Source organism: Condylura cristata, unplaced genomic scaffold (genome assembly GCF_000260355.1).
Source record: "Condylura cristata isolate star-nosed mole 26May11 unplaced genomic scaffold, ConCri1.0 scaffold00041, whole genome shotgun sequence".
NCBI classification, from domain to species: Eukaryota; Metazoa; Chordata; class Mammalia; order Eulipotyphla; family Talpidae; genus Condylura; species Condylura cristata.
In genome coordinates, this window is record NW_004567142.1 from 3,908,332 (window position 1) to 3,918,752 (window position 10,421).

Below are 10,421 nucleotides of genomic sequence, written 5' to 3' on the forward strand. Positions count from 1 at the left end.
AAGAATGTAAGAGTTGGGTTTTCTTTAAGATTTATTTATTTATGCATACAAAACTGGGGTACAGGTCAGAGGTGCAGGGGAGTAAGCTGGTTCACAAGAGACAGAGTAAAGAGCAGAACAGGCAGATCTACTGAAATACACTGCTGAGAGAGGTCTGCCGCACCCTGTGGACCACTTCCTGGCTGGGATTAAACTTGTGCTAAAGCAGCTGCGGCCAGCTTCACAGTGCGACACTTCAACCCATCGTGCCACCAGGGAGGGCCCAAGAATTACAGAAACACAGGAGTCCAGATAATGAGAAATGAATTCACTCCTTGTCTACAGAACACTGAAGACAAAGGGAAAACTTAAAAACTGCTAGAAAGAAAAGGAAGATGGTCTACAAAGAAATGACAACTAGCCTGATGGCAAACATCTCCAGAGAAATGAGGTTGGTAGAGCAGAGTAACACCAGCAGCAGATGAAGGAAAGGCAGGAGTCAACACAAAAGTCAACACTCAGGAAAACTAGTATTCCAGAAGGAGCAATACATGTTGGCAAGGCCTAAGAGATTACTAGTGCCAACAAATTAGATAAAAATTCTGAGAAACAAAGCAGTGTGTGTGTGTGTTGGGGGGGACGGGGGTGGGGGGGGAAGGACACCAAAAACTGACACAGAAGAAAAAGACTATCGGAAACAGACCTATGAAAAGAATAATGGTTGGATTAGTAATTTAAAACTTCCCATTTGTGTCACCACAGAAATAAATGTCAGTTTTATCAGAACACTGGAAAAGGGTGAAAGGTTCACAGCAGCCAAGTGAAGGCCTATCAAGAAAAAGGTAAGTGAAACTTGATGGGAGAGCTCAGTGGTCTTGTAGCTTACCCCTGTGCTGTGTCCCACTAACTCCTCAGCTCATCAGTGGGTCTGAAGACAGCAGCCACCCTCCTGAGGGTTCCTGTTGGAGGAGAGAACAGGGAGAGGAAGGATCCTGTTCTAAAAAACAAGGATTTGTCTTGACACTGAGTCAGGAGCAGACAACAGTCTTGCCTCTATTTTGTCTAACTGAAAATTCTTGGACGGGTAAAAGTAGCTGTAGGGAGAGCATCTACTGAAACTATTAAAGGGCATAACTTAGTCATTGCTGCTTGGACAACAGGCAGGAAATTCAGGGAGGAATAGCTGGAGAATGAGAAGCTTTGGGAACAGGGACTTTGAAAAGTTTCCATGCTGATATTTCTTACAAAGCTTAACAACATGTTACCATTCATTCCAGCAATGAGTTGAAAACATGTCTCCACAAAACCTGCACACAAGTGTGTTTACTGCTGTTTTACTCCTAACTGCTGGAAGCAAATAAGGTGTCAATAAAAGAATGGATAAACCAGCTGTAACTGTGGTACATCCATACAATGGAATATCATTCAGTGATGGGAAAGGAGCTGTCAAGCCAAAAAAAGACACTGAGGAACTTTAAATGCATACTGCTAAGTGAAAGAAGCCAGTATGAAAAGGCTGTTTATTATATGATTCTGACTCAGACGTTCTGGAAAAGGCAGAGATAGTAAAAAAAAAAAAAAAAGTGGCTGTCAAGGTTCTGGAGGAGAAAGAAGGGATAATGAGGTGAGAACAGGAAGGGCTTGGGGCAGGAGAGTGAAGTTCTTAGGGAGATATTGTAATGACAGCAACATGAAATCATACAATAGTCAGTAACCACAATACAAAGAGTGAACCCTAATGTAAACTATGGACTTCAGTCAATTAGAGAGAGAGAGAGAAAGAGAAACCTGCATATTTCAGAGAATATAGAAAGCCATGGGTCCAGGGCAGGCACATGCCCAGACAAAACCTGATAAGACAAGGTTCTCACTTCTGACTGACCTTTGTTCTACTGCACAAGAAAGAAATGCACAGGAAGGCAGGGACTGAGTGCTAAAGGTTAGTCCCAACACTCAGAAACCAACTGCAAAGACTGGGATTTTGTGGTTTTTTGTTTTTGTTTTTGCTCCAGGAATTTAAGGTATCTGTCAACACACTAGCTTGCCACAAAACTAACAGAATGAGGTCCTTCCTAGGGGCACAAGGGGATGAGTCATAACCCACAGCCACTGCGCGAGGAGTTCAATCCCCAGCCAGGATGCTGACCCCCAGGGTGCAGCAGGCCTCTCTTGTCCCCTCTGCCCCCCTCAGCAGTGGATTTCAGTAGATCCTCCTGTTCTGTTCCCCACTCTGTTTCTAGTGAATTCTTTCACCTCCCATCCCCATACCTCTGACCTGTACCCCAGTTCTTGTATGCATAAATAAATCTATCTTAAAAAAAAAAAACAAACTAACAGAACAAGACTTTATCAACCACGTGACAAAGAATAATCTTGATTTAAAAAAACAAAGCTTAGGAAAGTCACTAAACAATTATAACTCATAAAAAGTAGGAACAACAAATATGAGGCATGCAAAGCAAGGCCTGTTCACAGGGTCACTCATTCATACACGTGACTTCACTTGAACAACATGTGGCCTTGTATGCACAGCATTTTCAGGATTAACCCCTACTGTAAAGTGTCCCGCTCCTCTTTTATGGATGAGTAAGATGCCACTGTCATCCATTCAACCACTGATGGACACCTGGGTTGCTTCCATTTGGCGAACTATTGCTAATATTTCTGCCCACACCTACACTTTTGATAATACTTGATACTATCCTAGTTACCCGAGAATAACTGGAGTCTGGGCCTCAGTTTCTAGGTGGTCACTTTCTACTGTTTGTAAGCGTTCATGTTGAGATGTATCAGAACAGCTATCCCCTCAATGTCTGGGTCTCACTTTGAGAGTCTCTGTATCTAGCCTAGCAAGGGAACTGCAGTTAGAAGGTGACCACAGGTTCGAGATCTGGTATAATTCTGAGATGCATGTGAGTTTTCAGAAGTCAGAATTTGGGGGATTTAGGGGGGTAAATCAATGCATATAACATTTTAAGTAAGGGTCAGTGGGTCTGAGGAAGCACCTGCTAATTACGTCATCAATTCTGTATTGACACCTATCACTACTCAGAACAAGTGTGATAAGACTGCAAAGAATATGTACAGTCTGGTTTGGCCACCAAAGCTTCAGAACTTTCTGGGTTTCTACGTTGCACAGACAAGAATGTGGACTTGTATTCTGAGACAATTAATTTCTCCACCAATCCCAAACTTTTCCCATGCTGCGGAGAAAGAGCCTATGTCTTCTTTATCATTCAATAATAAAAAGGGATAGAGTAGAAAGCACTACTTAAAATAATGTCTCTGCACAGCATGATATTTGGAACAATTTCCACATGTTCTTAAAAAGGATGAGTATCTACAGTTGGGAGGTGCCATTTTCCTCCTGTGTTAACTAGGTCAAGTTGTGAATTGTTATTAGTCTTCTCATCCAGACTAATTTGTTTTTAGTGGCTGGTTCTCTCAGTTCATAAGAAAGGAATGTGAAATTTCCCTACTTGGTTGTAGATGTCTCCAGTTCTCCTTACAATTTGATACATTTTTTTCTTGGAATATTTTGAGGTTTTATTATAAGATGCATACACACTTTTTTTTTAAATAAATTGCCCCTTTTGTCATTAAAAATAAAATAAATATAATGCAATATGTTATAAAGTAAAATATTGAGGATGTTCTGCTTGTCAGGTATGATCTGAGTGCCTTACGATAACTCAAAAACAGGTTCTATTGTTACCTCTGTTTCACAACAAAGAGAGAAACTTCAGGAGGCTTACTTGCCCAAAGTCACATACCTACCTGGTAGCGCCACTGGCATAGTGGTTCATAGCACTGCCTGCCCGACAAGTAGCTCAACCTGATCTTAAACTCATATATCTTGACTTCAGAGCTGGTGCTCTTACCCACTACACATAACTGGTTCCCTGGGAATTAAATCGCAGCCTGCACTGCATCAATTCAATAGAAAACACAGAAGGAGCTCAGAGGGGGCCAGGAGGGGCACAGGATATCTCCAGAGTCCCAAAATGCCAATCACATGCTCTCAGATGTACTCCCATAGTCCAGGGAACAAACTGCGCCTGTTACCACCTTCAGGCAGACCAGCCAAAGAAGTCCAAAGGTCATGCTTTGATGTTTACATCTTTTCCCAGAGAAGCAAGCTGTCCCCCTTACCCAATATTGAACTTGGTCTTCTATCAACAAATAAATTCAATTCAACACATTTTAGCACCTTCTATGTACAGAACTCCCTGTAGGCCAGGGTTTGTGGTCCCCTAGGTCCTTGGGGACATTCCCAAGAGTCCAAAATACTCTTTCCAAGTTTGTGTTTTTGTTGTAAGAATAGCCTGGAAGAGGAAAAGCAGATTATCTGGATTATTAGATCACCACCCTATAACCTACCACTACTGTTTGTTTACAAAACCAGGGGTAAGTTCATAAGTGCGTTATTGTTAGAGAACACTACTTTTTTGTCACTGTTTGAGAGAAGAAGATTTAGCTCATGGTAATACCTGTGAATAAAGCATTCCAAGGAACAGTTATGTTTCAAGAAAATAGCACCCTTCTCATTAATGTTGGTAATTTGAAATTCATGGGCTTATTTGCTTTGTGTATTTTTTTAAAAGATTTATTTATTTATGCATGGAAGAAGTGGGGTGCAAGCCAGAGATGGGGGGAGGATTTGCCAGAGAGAGTGGGGCACAGAACAAACAGATCAACTAAATTACACTGCTGAGAGAAGCAGCAGATAAGAGGTGAGGTATGCTGCGCCATGTGGGTCACCTCCCTGGCCGGGGAATCAAACTCGGGCTGCAGACAGCTTCATAGTGCTGCACTTTAACCCCTTGCACCCCTTGTATTTCATTTGCAAACACATTGTCTTTCCAGCGGCACAAAGCTGTAAGCTTTAGGAAGGGGTGCCTTGTTTTACCATCATTTATGTTTGATTTAATAAAGACTGATATGTCAACCAGGAGGATCCAAAGCAATTTTAATTTTTTTTCTTTTCCATAAGACCCATCATTCTATGATGATAGGAGGCGAAAGGCATTCTCCTTTGAAATGCTACAACTTGTTGAAAACGTCACCTGCTATGCAGTTCCAGACCATAGCAGCCAGTCTACAATGAAGTAAGCAGTCACCATGCCACTGTTTAGAGGAAAGGCCCAGAACAATCTCAAAGTCTAGCTGGTCTATAAAGTTGTTGCTTTTAGACTGCAGTGTGTGTGTGTGTGTGTGTGTGTGTGTGTGTGTGTGTGTGTGTGTGTGTGTGTGTTTCAATTCCTGATTTATCAAGTTGAAAAATCTGTCGGAGCTCATGTCAACAGAGCATCTGGGGCCAAAGAACTTTCTGTACCAGTGGGAATGTTCTACACCGGTGCTAACTTCTAACCACATGCGCTAGCAATGCAGTTGACACAAAGCAGAAACTAAACGCTTCACCTTATGTAATGTTAATTCTAGTTAAATTCACACAGCTGCAAGCAGCCAGGGCTGACACAGCTCTAGAGCTGTCTCACCAACTTAAGGCTTTCCAACCTCGACTTTTAAATTAGGGGGGAAAACGAAACCTTGAGCTCTGTCAACACCTAGTCACATTCTTGCAAAGCAACAACTGGCTGGACCTGAGTGTGGCGGCCGCCTTTACACACACGTATGTTCTCCGGTTTGACTCAGTCCCCACCACCCCTAGTCTTGCCCACTCTCCCATCCTAGAGACACTTGAACTTCTAATGGTGATTTGTGCAGTTTCCCTGAATGACCGCTCTTCACTCAGTTTTACCAAATGAAACCCTTAAAAATGGAGCCTGAGGGAAGTGCACGGGACTGTGGTGATGGCACAGGGTGACCTGGTGATGGGAAACCCACGGGGGTTACAATGGAGATGAAAAAAAAGTACAAAATGATGTAAAAATAAACTATTACATTATAAATAGATAAATAAATAAAACCACTTCAGTGTAAAAAAAAGAAAACTATACTGGTATCTCTAATGAGTATAGATGCAAAGATACTAAAAAAAGAAAATCTTAGCAAACTGAATTCAACAATACATCAAAAGAATCATACATCATGACCAAGTATGATTTATTCCAGGGATTCATGAATGTTTCAACATCTGAAAGTCATTATTCACCACATCAACAAAAGGAAAGATAAAAATCATGCAATCATTTCAATAGATTCCAGGAAAGTGTTTGATAAAATACTACACCCACTTATGATTAAAAAAAAAAACTTTCCAAAAAACTGTGGAAAATGGAACATACCTCAAAACAATAAGGTGAAAAACCTCAGCTAACATACTACTCAGTGGTAGAAGACTGAAATGTTTCCTCTAAAATCTGGCATACAACATGTCCGTGTTTGCCATCACTATTCAGTTTAGTGTTGGAAATTCTAGCCAGAGCAATAAAACAAGAGAGAGATGAAAAATGAAACAAATTGGAAAGGAGGTAAAACTATCACTATTTGCACAAGATACATTCTACAGTGACTAATACAGTAAAGTGACAGTTTTTCATTCATTCTGTATATACACATTAATAGCACCTATGCTTAATAAAGAATTAAACATTTAAAAAGAAAAAAGAAAAGGAGCCTGAACACCCTCCCTATGGAGAATACTCTCACCAACAAAGTCTGAGATTACCTCTGAACTCAGATCAGCACTTGTCTGACAAAGCACTGGACACTTGTTCCAAGTGTCTTCACGATTTAAATGATTTAACCGTTTTTCAGGTTCTTCTCTGTCCTCAGGCCACAAGCTGCAGAGTGGCTGCAACTGCCTTTTGTGTCAGTGATTCTCACAGCCTCTTCCTGGAACAGAACTTTGATCAAAGAAGGCTCTCAGCCTCCCTGTCATCAATGAATGACAGGATTCCATTGTGCCACCTCTTTTCTCTTTGAGAAGTCCCCAATCTGTTGGTCTGCCAGCTTTTTTTTTTTTTTTTTAAGCACCACCTGCTCAAACTTTCCCTTTTGGCATCCATGGAGAAAGCATGATGACCTCTGGCTAATATCAATTTGTTGGGTGCTGGGAGCTTAGAGACTTACAGCATCTACCCTAGCCAGACAAATTCTTGCCTTATTTTCCCACTCCAAATGGTACTGAAAACTATAGACCCATTTTATTTGACCTATAGAGATGGGGGGAAAGATGGATTAATTTCCAACATTTTAAAAAATGAGATTGCTGGGGCCTGGTGGTGGTACAGAGGTCGAAGTACAGCACTATGAAGCCATCTGCAGCCACTGCAACCTGAATTCAATCCCCGGCCAGGGAGGTGACCCATATGGTGCAGCAGACCTCTCCTGTCTCACCTGCGGCTCCCCTCAGCAGTGTATTTTTGTTGATTTGCTGTTCTGCTCCCCACTCTGTCTCTGGCAAATCCTCCCGCCCTCCCGCACCTCCGGCCTGTACCCCAGTTCTTTTATGGATAAATACATCTTTTTTAAAAATGAGACTACAATTAAAGATTTCTGATGTCTTTTGAAAATTATGAAATTTGCTATTACCTGATGGTTAACAAAAGGAGAGAGGCGAGACACTCGTGCCATCTCTGGATAGGGTCATGGCCTCCAGTTCCCACAGTCCTCACTTTTCCTCCTGCCTGACTCCTATAATTATCATTATAAAAATAATAGCAGCAAACATTTATGGAGGCTTTACCTATACCAGTCACTGCCATAGTCACTTAGAGGTTATTTCATTTAATTCCCACAACGTATCTGTGGACAAATTATATAAGCAACCTTATTTTGCTAAGAAATGAAGAGATTCCAGAGAAGTTAAGTTACTTGCCCCAATTCCAGTGAGACTAATGTCAGAGGCCACAAACTTGAGCACTCCACCTGCCATGATTCTACCTTTGAAAGGGGGACTCCTGCCTCCACTCTGCACCTCCATTCTTAAGTAGAACAATCAATAAAGACACCTTTCTCTAGCCATGTACCAAGGTATAATTTTAATCAGAAAGTTAATTCATTTCTGATCATCCATCAAAACAGCAGATTTAAAACTTAACATTGGTAGAAAGAAAGACATGGAGGGATAAAAAAAAAAAACTGGGACTGCACTTTCAGGGGCAAATCTTACATGGAATTAACTAAAGGAGGAAAAGCAACACCAAAGTTTCTCTTTCCAAAAAGTGATCCTGGCAGAAAATGCAAAAGAGCACTGAAATCTAGAAAAGCAGTTTTTACAGTGAGGTTGACGGGGAAGGAGGAAAACACGGGGTACTCAAGAGTCATTCAGGGATCCTTCAAGGCCAGGGCTTTTTTCATGCTACTACTCAAACCTCATCTGCTTTTCTCATTCTCAGTGAAACTTTCAAGAGGTTACAGGGAGTAATATCTCAAGAGGCTTGCAGGTATGAGAATCCAGGTTAATGTTGAGAACATAAAGCAATGCCTCTCTTCTCATTAAAAATTTTGTCTTCTGAAATAGTTTTTAATAACATAAATGATATTAATATAGAACAGGACACTGATTGCTCTTTTTAAATGAATAAATATTTGCAAGTGTATTAAATATGGAACACAGTAAATCTCTCAGGAGGTAGAATTCACATATATAAACTCTGTTATCCTGAAGCATTTTTAAGGGTAAACAGTTTCCCAAGATTAAAGTTTAAGAACTACTGCTCTAAAGAGAAAAGGTCCCACATGCCCAAATGTGTGTGCATCTAACACAGAAAGAAGCCTTAATAAAAAATTCCAAGCTGGGGGCCAGCAGACACAATTACTTTATACTTTTAAATATTAAATTCCTTGCCAGTATTTGAAAAGGTTTATATGAAATAATGTTCTGGTGTCTTCGAAAATAATTTAAATTCTGACAAGACTAGTCTTGCACTCATTTCCCTGCAGACACTTGCAATCCTTGGTTTTGCCCAGCTGGGGCACACAATCTTTGGTTATACTCTCCTTTTCCTGCCCATCTCCCATAGGTATCTAAGTTGCTAGCCTGAACCAAAAAAGGAAAATGTCTTTGCAACAAATGATAAAACATTCACCTAATAAAGGTCTGTGTTCCTCCAGAGAGGTCAAAGACACAATAAATAATGCTTTTCTTATCCTCATTTCCCAAAGCAGCTACTGGTACAATCTCACCATTGGGACAGATATTCCGGGCTAGATCAGAAACCGTCCTGACAAAGGTGGTTTCTTGGGACAGTACAAAGGGACAAAACTCACCAGGAGAAGAGCAAGTGAATAAATCTCCAGGGAAGAGGAGGGATCAATTTAGGCCCCACGGGAAGGGGGATTCTGGTGACAGATCATTGGGTATTCCCTCTTGGAAGGCGAGGTGGTAAATTCAGGACACTCATCCAACTTCTTTTGTCCTAAAGCCGGTGGTGGAAAGGAAGGGGCAGTCAGAACTCGGGCCCCCCAAAAAACAAAGACACGGGTGTGAAATTGGGGGATACGGGCAATTTCTGGAAGAAGGGAAAAAGCAATTCTAAACTAGAGGAATCAAGGTGGGGTAAAGGGTTTTGTTGTTAGGGAAAAGTTATTATTTTTCTTATTTTCGACCACCCCTCCCCAATGGATCTGGAGGACAATTTTGCTGGGAGAAGCCTAGTTGGGGTTGAAATGGTGATGAGTGAGGGGTTTTTTGTTGGTGAGTGAGGGGTTAGGGTTGGAACATAAACAAACACTAGACTAGAGAGAAACTGAAAGGACTAGGTTGATTTGTCCTAAGTGGAAAGGTTTTCCAAAACTGGGGGGGGCCTCTAGGGTGAAAAGAAAGGATTTTTGCTGGAATGTGATCAAGAACGGAAGGAAAAAAAACTGGGGAAGAAAAAGTCTTGTTGCTAGAGTAAGTACCTAAAAAGGGGGGAGGGGTAATCAAGGAAAATAGGAGATGTTGGTTTTGCTCGAATATCTGAAAAAGAGACAAAGCTGGGTCCCCTAAAATACAATTCAGGAGGAAAGAGGATTTTTAGCAGAAGGGGTCTGGAAGGGGAAGGCGAATGCAAGGCCGAGGTGCAGAAAGTGCGGAGGTCGGGTAGGGCCCACGGCGCGGCGCGAGCTGGGGAGCTGGATGGGGCAGTTGGGGCCTGGGGGTGGGGGAGGTAAGAAAAGGGGGTGCAGCGAACCCAAGAGCCCCTGGGAAGGGGCTTCTCCAAGGGGAAAGAGGCTGGCTGCGGGGGTGCAGTGGGGCCCGGAACTGTTGGGGTGCAGAAGGTGCGTGCGTGACGCAGGGTGAGGGGCGCCTGCCGCGCCTGCTGCGCCCCTCGTTAAGAGAGATGGGCCCCCTAAAAGAGAAATATATAAACGAATTAGATTTTTTTAAGGGGGGAGGGGTCGAAAACGAGGAAGGGGCAGGAAAGGGGGGGTAGGGAGGAAGGGAAGGGGGCAGGGGCAGCAGCAACCGGGTTTTACCCGCCCCCGGGGGCTCGCGCGCCGGGCCTCGTGCCTCGCGCCTCGCGGGCTTCCCAGCGGTCCCCCGCCGTCCA